The sequence below is a fragment of the Aegilops tauschii genome, chromosome 1, assembly GCF_002575655.3.
Source record: "Aegilops tauschii subsp. strangulata cultivar AL8/78 chromosome 1, Aet v6.0, whole genome shotgun sequence".
In the NCBI taxonomy this organism is placed as follows: domain Eukaryota; kingdom Viridiplantae; phylum Streptophyta; class Magnoliopsida; order Poales; family Poaceae; genus Aegilops; species Aegilops tauschii.
Genome location: NC_053035.3, coordinates 158,777,865 through 158,787,712, shown reverse-complemented (window position 1 = coordinate 158,787,712; position 9,848 = coordinate 158,777,865).

The following is a 9,848-nucleotide window of genomic DNA, read 5'->3' as shown; positions in this document are numbered from 1 at the left end:
GCATCAACATCCTCTATTATGAGACTTTTCGCCGTATGGGGTTGGTTGATAAGAACCTCAGCCAGTCAAACACTATCTTCCATGGCGTGGTACCTAGTAAGTTGGCTTATCCAGTCGGCAAGATCGAATTGGAAGTGGCTTTTGGTGATGAGAACAACTACAGGCTGGAGAAATTGACCTTTGTGGTGGTCAAGATAAGAAGTCCATACCATGCTATATTTGGACGGCCGGCTTACGCGAAGTTCATGGCACGGCCGTGTTATGTGTACTTACAGCTCAAGATGCCGGGTCACAATGGGACCATTACGGTTCATGGCAGCCGGAAAGTGGCTCTGGAGTGTGAGGAAGGTGATGTGGCTTATGCAGAATCTGTTTGTGCTATAGAGGAGTTGAAGTTTTACAAGGACAATGTTGACCCAACAGATATGACCTCACTGAAAAAGCCGACTACGGAGAATGAACCGGCGATGAAATTTAAGTCGGCTGATGAAACTAAGCTTGTTGATTTTGTTCCAGGAGATTCATCTCAGCAGTTTAGCATCAGTGCCAATCTGGATCCAAAATAGGAAAGCGCGCTCATCGAGTTCATCCGTGAGAATAGGGACATCTTTGCATGGAAACCCTCTGACATGCCAGGTGTACCTAGAGAACTCGCTGAGCATACTCTCAATGTTGATCCGAAATTTAAGCCGGTCAGACAGTTCCTTCGGCGGTTTAATGAAGAGAGGCGGAAAGCTATTGGTGAAGAAGTGGCCCGGCTCTTGGCGGCTGGGTTTATCGTGGAAGTCTTTCACCCAGAGTGGTTGGCTAACCCGGTGCTCGTACTCAAGAAGAACGGCACCTGGCGAATGTGTGTGGACTACACGGACTTGAACAAGGCGTGTCCGACTGATCCTTTTGCCCTCCCCCATATTGATCAAATCATTGATGCTACGGCAGGTTGTGCATGTTTAAGTTTCTTGGATGCTTATTCCGGTTATCATCAGATTAAGATGGCAGTTAAGGACCAGGAGAAGACGGCGTTCATCACTCCCTTTGGAGCCTTCTGCTATGTGTCTATGCCCTTTGGACTCAAGTGTGCACAGGCGACTTACCAGCGTTGTGTACAGAACTGTCTTCATAAGCAGATCGGGCGCAATGTTCACGCTTACGTGGACGATATTGTGGTTAAATCCATCAAAGAGGAAACCCTGATAGATGATTTAAGGGAAACCTTTGATAATCTCCGGGTCTATAAGATGATGCTTAACCCGGCCAAGTGTGTCTTTGGTGTTCCTGCAGGCAAGCTCTTGGGCTTCTTGGTTTCTGACAGAGGCATTGAGGCTAACCCGGAGAAGATCAAGGCCATCACCTCCCTGGCTAAGCCGGCGTGTATAAATGATGTTCAGCGCTTGGCGGGTCGCATCGCTGCTTTAAGCCGGTTTATAAGCCGTTTGGGTGAGAAGGCCATGCCCTTATATCAGTTGATGAAGAAAACTAATAACTTTGTCTGGAATGATGCAGCTAATACCGCCTTTGAGGATTTGAAGAAGCAGCTGGCAGAGCCCCCAGTCCTTGCTGCTCCGGTTGACAAGGAGCCCTTATTGCTGTATGTGGCGACAAACGCACGAGCCGTCAGTGTGGCTATTGTGGTGGAGCGCAAGGAGGAGGGTAAGGAGCATCCGGTTCAGCGGCCGGTTTATTATGTCAGCGAAGTGCTCATTGAGTCCAAGCAGCGGTACCCGCATTGGCAGAAGCTTGTGTATGGTGTGTTCATGGCGAGCCGGAAACTTAAGCATTATTTTCAGGGTCATCCCATCACTGTGGTCAGTTCTGCCCCTCTTGGTGATATCATTCAAAACAGAGAGGCCACAGGGAGAATTGCTAAGTGGGCTATAGAACTTGGACCTCATGGTCTCAAATATGTGCCACGCACTACTGTTAAATCTCAGGCCTTGGTGGATTTCATCAATGATTGGACAGAGTCACAAGTGCCTGAGCAAAAGCCGGATAACACATATTGGACTATTCACTTCGATGGGTCCAGGCAGTTGGAGAGCTCGGGGGCTGGCGTTGTATTGGCTTCCCCTAAAGGTGATAAGTTCCATTATGTGCTACAGTTGATGTTTCCTTGCACTAACAATGCGGCTGAGTATGAGGCCTTGCTCCACGGTCTTCGGATGGTTAAGGAGATGAGCTTGAGTCGGGTAAGGTGCTTCGGTGACTCGGACTTGGTGGCTCAACAAGTATCAGGCAAGTGGGACTCTAAGGACCCTCTAATGGCGGCTTATCGCCGCGAAGTTGATGCCATTGCTGGGCACTTTCAGGGCTACCAAGTAGAGCACATTGATCGCAGGAAGAACGAGGCGGCTGATGCTCTGAGCCGGCTAGGCTCTCAGCGAAAGCCGGTGCCGCCTAACACTTTCCTGGACGTCCTGTATAGCCCTTCAGTTAAATTGCCGACGGAGGAAGACTTGGCCGTCCCTGACCCGGAGGCACGACTGGTGGCGGCTCTCCATATCATACCAGACTGGACAACGCCATATCTGGCTTACATGACCCGGGGCGAGTTGCCTGAGGATGACACTTTGGCCAGGCAAATAACCCGGCGGGCCAAGTCAATGATTGTTATCGATGGTGAGTTGCATCATCGCAGTGTTACAAGAGCATTTCAGCGTTGTGTTTCCCCTGAGGAAGGTCAAGAGATCTTGCGTGAGATCCATGAAGGGGATTGTGGCCATCACGCTGGCTCAAAGTCCCTTGTGGCCAAGGCTTTTCGTCATGGTTTTTATTGGTTGACGGCTCATGCTGATGCAGAGGACTTGGTCAGTAAATGTGATGGTTGCCAGAGGTTCTCACGACGGGCTCATGTGCCGGCTCAGGAGCTGAGGATGATCCCAATTACTTGGCCCTTTGCGGTCTGGGGGCTTGATATGGTTGGGCCTTTTAAAAGGTCCAAGGATAAGAAGACCCACCTCTTGGTGGCAGTTGATAAATTCACAAAGTGGGTGGAAGCTGAGCCAGTTAGCAAGTGCGATGCAGCCACGGCGGTTCAATTTATGAAAAAGGTGATTTTCCGCTTTGGTTTTCTGCACAGCATTATAGCTGACAATGGCACCAATCTCTCCAAAGGCGCCATGGAAGAGTTTTTTCAACGAGAGCATATCCGACTTGATGTTTCTTCAGTGGCTCATCCTCAATCCAATGGTCAAGCTGAGAGAGCTAATCAGGAGATTCTGAAGGGCATCAAGCCCCGGCTTTTGGTCCCTTTGCAACGGACGCCGGGTTGTTGGGTGGAGGAGTTGCCCTCCATCTTATGGAGCATCAATACTACTCCTAACAGGTCTACAGGCTTCACGCCTTTCTTCATGGTTTATGGAGCAGAAGCAGTCCTCCCCAGCGACATCCGTCACAACTCACCTCGCGTGGCGGCTTATGTTGAGACGGATAATGAACAGGCGCGCCAAGATGCTCTTGACTTGTTGGACGAACAGCGTGATGTGGCAGCAGCCCGGTCAGCGATTTACCAACAAGACCTGCGCCGTTATCATAGCCGCCGGGTCAAATCCCAGGTCTTCCAGGAAGGCGACCTTGTGCTCCGGCTGATCCAGGATCAAACAGATGCACACAAGTTATCCCCACCTTGGGAAGGGCCCTTTGTGGTCAGCAAGAACTTGCACAACGGGTCATATTATCTCATTGACATCCGGGAGCACAAAGATTCACGTAAGTCGGAGGAGGAGACCCGTCGGCCGTGGAACATAGCTCAGCTTCGGCCTTACTACACCTGAGCCACCGGCTCTCGTGGTGTACATATTTCTCTCAGCCATGTATATATTATGATAAACAATAAAGCAGGACCTCTGTCCTTTTTCCTCCTCCAAATATGCACGTGTTGTTTTTATTACAGGATTACATGATGACTTAAAGGAGGATCTGGCTTATGATCGTATTCGAATCTAGCCATAAACAGTAAGGTCACTTGGGGGCTTCCTGTTCAAACATGGGTCGTATTCGAACCAAAGAGAACATAGCTGTCGATACCCATTTGATTGGCAAAGTGCCGAGCTCATTGGGAGGTTGCCTTTGGTCACATTTGAATCATAGTTTAACCCCTCTGAGAACCGACGTGGATCGTATTCGAATCAGCGTCGTTAAACAATTCTTAAAGTCACTTGGGTACTTCCTGTTCAAACATGGGTCGTATTCGAACCAAAGAGAACATAGCTGTCGGTACCCTCTTGATTGGCATCGCCACACCCACTGGGGGCTATGTGACCGTATCCGAATCTTAGCTTAACCCCTTTGGCCCGGGTCTCTGGTCGTATTCGAATCGGAAGCCCCTAAGTTCCTCTGCTTTATCACAAGTTTACTCTGATTATGTCAAGGTGTGTACGGCCGAGTCTCACTTTACCGGTTTAACTTTGGTTTACGGTGTTCGTTGAACGCCATGGGTGTCATTACGACAGGTAAATCAGAGTTAAGATACCAACCTTGTTACCCGGGTTATCTAAACCGGAAGTATGCTTACAGGCCGCTAAGAGTGTTATTACGGCTGTGTTAAGGATATCATGGAGGACCAGTCTTTTTTTATTCATATTCCGGGTTATTTATCCAAAACACCTGATTCTCAGGGCAGTAAGCCGCCTCGAGACTTGTGATTTGCCTTTTTATGCAGGATACTTAAGGGCACTTCTTTGAGGTTGAGAAAAACAAAGGGATGATTATGACCCAGAGAAATATCAAAGAGACAACTTCAAAAGACTTTCGCATTCAATACGTGCACGATGGCACGGTAGAGATGAACTGTTGCACCTACTCTATTACAAAATTCATCAAGTCTAAAAACGGTGGAGCATTGTTTGGTAAACCGCCAGCTGAGTCACGATGCCCGCTGAGTTGAAGTCTCCGGCTCGTTCCTACCCTCTCCTCCGGCTGATCCCAAAACCTCGAAGGTTGATGACTTCCAGTTGATGCCGCTGAGAGCCTCGAATTGGGCTTCCTCATCAATTAAACCGGCCGGGTCAATCTCCGGGGCGAAAGTGTGCTGCCGAGCCGGCGGGATCAGGTTGAGAGCTTCGTAGCGAGGGGTTGGAATCCTCTGATTCTCCGCATCATAACCCGGCTGGTACTTGGTCAGGTCTGTGTCGTTCCCGATAAGGGTGGCCACCGGGCGTACTGCCTTCACGCAGGCTGCGAAATCCTTCTGATCGAAAGCTGAGCCGTCTTCCTTCAGGTTCGGATAACCCAGGGCGATGTTTGCCGGGTCTAGCTCCGGCAGGAATGCCTTGGCCCGGCTCAGCGCGGCGATTGCTCCGGCTCTCGCAGAGGCCCGTCGCAGCTCTTGGATCCGCTGAGGCAGAACGGCGAGCCGGCGTAGGACTTCGGCCAGGTGAGTCGGCACCTCGTTAGATAGGGCCACCATAGCTAGGGCATGCTGTGACCCGGTGTAGAGCTGTTCCACCAGGGTATACACGGCCTTTAGCTTGGTGACCACACTCTGGTTGAGGTTGGCACTCCTGGGGCCTGTTTAACAGAATCAGATAAGCCGGCAGCAAGGATGAATAATGAGATATAAACATTCTAACATTGATGAAAGCCGGTGAGGCGACTTACCGAAGATGGCGGCCACCATTTGGGAAACTTGGCGCTTTAGGCCGGAGAGCTCGGCGGTCTTCTCAGAGAGAGCCTTCTCCGCCTGTTCTGCCCGGGTCACCAGTGCGGCCTTCTCTTCGGCCCAGGCTTTCCGCTCAACATCAAATTCTGTCTTCAGCTTCTCTTGAGCGGCGATGCTGGATACAAACTTGGCATTTGCCTTCCGGGTCTCCATCTCCCGCGTTTTCAGCCGGCTCTTGAGATCCGCAAGGTCCGCCTCTAGCTTCTTGCCAACAGCCTGCAGAAATTTCCGAGTTGTTAACAGTCATTATATAAGTCCCAAGCGCTTTCCAAGCAAAGACACTTGGGACTTGGGGGCTAATGCATATTGAACGTATCTATCTACATACTGCCGGCTCAATTGAGTAAGCCGGAACTTAAGTCTACAATATACTCAGTCATAAGTCGTCGACTTGGGGGCTAGCATGGTACAGGTAACTTAGCAGTAAATAAGAGGACAAAAGGATGTTACCTCAGACTTCTGCTGGATCTGGGTCACCATGGCAACCTCGGCGTCCCGACTCTTGTGCACTTGGCTGATGTAGCCAGAGACGAGCTCTCCAATGCTCAGGTTGGTGTAGTTGGAGAGATCCAGGTTCACCCGGTGGGGCTGCAGCAACTCCCCCTTCGCGGAGCACTTGGCCAGCACGGTAGGTCTCCCCGGCTCAACGAACTCCGTCCGGGTGATTACCACGTCCGGGTCGTCTGCTGGTGGAGCCGAGCTGCAGGCCTCCGGGTTAACAGAAGCTTCAGTTGTTGCCTTGGTAGTCGGGGCAGTGGCCTCAGGTGCCGTGTCCATTGGAGTGGTGGCTTTGGGGGCGGAGGCAGCTGGCGGCTCTTGGACTGTCACCGCCGGATCAGGCAGATCCGGCACTCCGGTTGACTTGGTTTTCTTCACCCTCTTGGTGAGCTTTGCTTGGGCACTGAAAGAACAACAAAGGTTAGTACAAAAAATATGAGTAAAGATCAGAGCAACATGAGATGATTATCGTTACCCGGGCGCGGTCTTGAAAGCCGGCAGGTTCGACTGCATGGAGTCGCCCGAAGAGGGGGAGGTCTCCTGATAATTGGAGTCAGAAGAGTTGAGTGGCTGACGGATAACACCCGCCAACGGGTGAAAAGGGTACAAGTGAGAAAAAACCTCAGTTCGACGCTTCCTTGTTGCGTCGGGTAACCCGGCGGAGAGATCGGTGTCCTTGTTGGTCCGGCTGTGACGCCGGCTTTCATGAACCTATCACTTCAAAATAAATTGAGGGTCTTGGTAAGCTAAAGGATGTGAAAAGCTTACTTTCCGGGTTACCCTTCGGACTTTCAGCTGTAGCAAGGGCTCCGAGTCGGAGGAAAGTGACATTACCTCTTCAACCACCGGGTTACTGGCGCCGGTGTCATCCTGTCAATGAGCAAGTGTTGATAAGGCGGACAGCAACAAACAACAAATACGGCAAGAAATTAAAGGCTTGAGAGTTACCTCTGACTCGGAGCTGTCGCTTAATTGCATCAGCTCCGAAGCAGTAGGTCTGCTTCCTTTTTTGCGAGGGGCGGCTTTCTTCGCCTTCCTGGCCTTCTTGGCCGCCTCATGGTCATATTTGACCCGCCAGAACTTATCATCAGCCTAAGAAATACAATAATGAATTCTTAAAACGGTTCAGATGAAGGTTATATGCAGAAGAAGTTGAAAAGTTAAAGTCAGCGGCTTACCGCTGGGGCTGGGTTGGTCTTGCAGAAGGGGGCTAGCCCGGTCCTTCCGCAATCTGCCAGGCTCTCGTTTAAAAGAGCCTTGGTCTCCTCCTCTGCAACGTCTTCTGGAAGATCGTTGCGGCTGTGTCTCTGCAGATCATCCTTCCGTCCTGTGTACTCGCACAATAAGCCGGGGCGGCGGCTCAATGGGATCACCCGCCATGAGATCCAGACCCGGACCAGGTCAATTCCATTCAGACCATTGCCCAGGAGAGCCTTGATCTTGTTGATAGTGGGGAGCAGAGGCTGGCGCTCCGCTTGGGTCAACTTGTCCGACAATGGGTGAGTCGGCTCCAGACGTGTTGGGCGAAAGCCGGGCAGCGGGCTTTCATCAGCCGGGGATGTATCTTGGCAGTAGAACCAATTCATGTTCCGGTCCTTGGGGTGGCTCGGCGGCTCTGCGTAAGGGAAAAGACAGTCCCTACGTCACTGGATGGAGATGCCACCTAACTCCAGACTTGGTCCGTTGGCGCACTCATTCTGACGGTTTAAGTAAAAAAGCTCTCTAAAGAGCAGCAGACTAGGTTCTTCTCCAAGGTAAACCTCGCAGAAGACTTGAAAATTGCAGATGTTGGACACTGAGTTGGGTCCTATATCTTGAGGCCGCAAGTTGAAGAAGTTGAGCACGTCCCTAAAAAACTTTGAGCCGGGCGGTGCGAAGCCCCGGCTCATATGATCTGCGAAAATCACTACCTCCCCGTCCTTTGGTTGTGGTCTCTCTTCTGACGGGTCAGGGGCACGGTAGGACATGACTTCTTTCTTAGGCAGATATCCGGACTTAACAAAATTGGCTAGGGTCTCGTTGGTGACGTTGGACCTCATCCAGTTGCAAGTGATGGGAGCCTTGGGAGGCATGGTGAAAGTTGGCAGTCTATGACAAAAAAGAAAAATGTCCGGGTTAATTATAAGCCGGAGATCTACAGTTCAAAACTAAGGTGGCGGCTTATGAAGGGGACTAATGATATATACTCAGGTACAGTGGGTTATTTAAGCCGCAGGGGCATTCAGAATAAGTTGGTTATCTACGGCCTTACCACAGTTAAGCCGGAGGATTCTATGAAGCATGGTTTTCTTTAAGCCGGAGGATTCTACGGCGCGTGGTTCCTTTAAACCGGAATTGTAAGCCGCCAAGATTCAATGGTTGCAGTTTTTAATAAGTGTGGTAAAACAGGTTTCACATATTGCAGTAACTTTTTTGGATCAAAATGGTCGGGTGAAATGAAAATTTTCTAGACCTAGAAACAGACGAGCGGATGTTCTTGAGCTTGAACGAAGCCGTTATGCAGTAGAAAGAGATCTACGGGCATTTGAAATGAGTCCTAAACAACCGCCGCACTAGTTCTATACAGGGCTAAAGATCAAACAAGGGCAGTAATTATGAGAACTACCGAAGCTTGCGGACAATGGCGAAGAACACGGACGAACTATTCGAACCTTACCGCAGATCTGTTCTAGCAGGGCAGAAGAGACTCACTGGAGCTGGAGAAGAGCGGAGGTTGCCGCCGTTTGTCTGGTCCGAGTCAGGGTGATGCAGCGGCCAAGTTGACGAAGACCAGGGGCGCGACGGCGGCGACAGTAGCAGAGCTCGGGCGGAGGAGCGATGGCACGAGGAAGAAGATGGAGAGGAAGTGGCTGAGAGCCCGTCGGGCCGGCATATTTATAAGGCAAGTTCATAAGTGGGCGCGAGATTCAAGGAGACCACGGCGTGGTTATCTCCCCCCATGACGCCTCGATTTTCGGAATGACAGTAAAAGCAAAGATCCGTTGCGGATCTGGTGGAGTAAAAAACGGGCTTAATGGAAGATGACGTCACGGCGGATTATCCGGAGTCCAGAGGATGACGTCACGCCGGGTTATGGCCTTCACATAAATGGTAAGCCGGAGATTTTTTCTGTCGGCAGAGTTGAAGATTGACATGAGCCGGCTCAAATCAATCTGGGGCCTAATGTTGAGGATATAGACCTTAGAGTCACCCGCGAGGAGGGGCCGGGTTACTCGTATAGTCATTGCCAGAAGCCCGGAGCCAAGCTTGAAGACGATGGGCCAGAGATGGGCTAAGACCCGGATATGGCTTAAGGCCCGTAGTTACAATCATTATTATGGTAGAACTTGTAGTGTAAGGCAAGTATAGTTGAGAGTCCGAGCCGGACAATCTTATGAGCCGGCCGGGACTCTAAGGGCTGCTGGGCGTCAGCCTCCCTATATAAGGGACGACCCAGCAGTGGTTTAGGGGCGAGAACAATCTCATCGAGAGTCGGGCATAGCAGTTTAGCTCCCTGGTGATCGTAACCCTAATCAATACCACCTCAAACTGGACGTAGGCTTTTACCTTCACCGTAAGGGGCCGAACCAGTATAAACCCTCGTGTTCCTTGTCCCACAATAACCTCTTCAAGCTTCCTAGTTGCGATGGCTCCACGACTAAGTCCTAGCTTGAGGACATCTGCCGTGACAATTCCACGACAACCCTCCTAGATC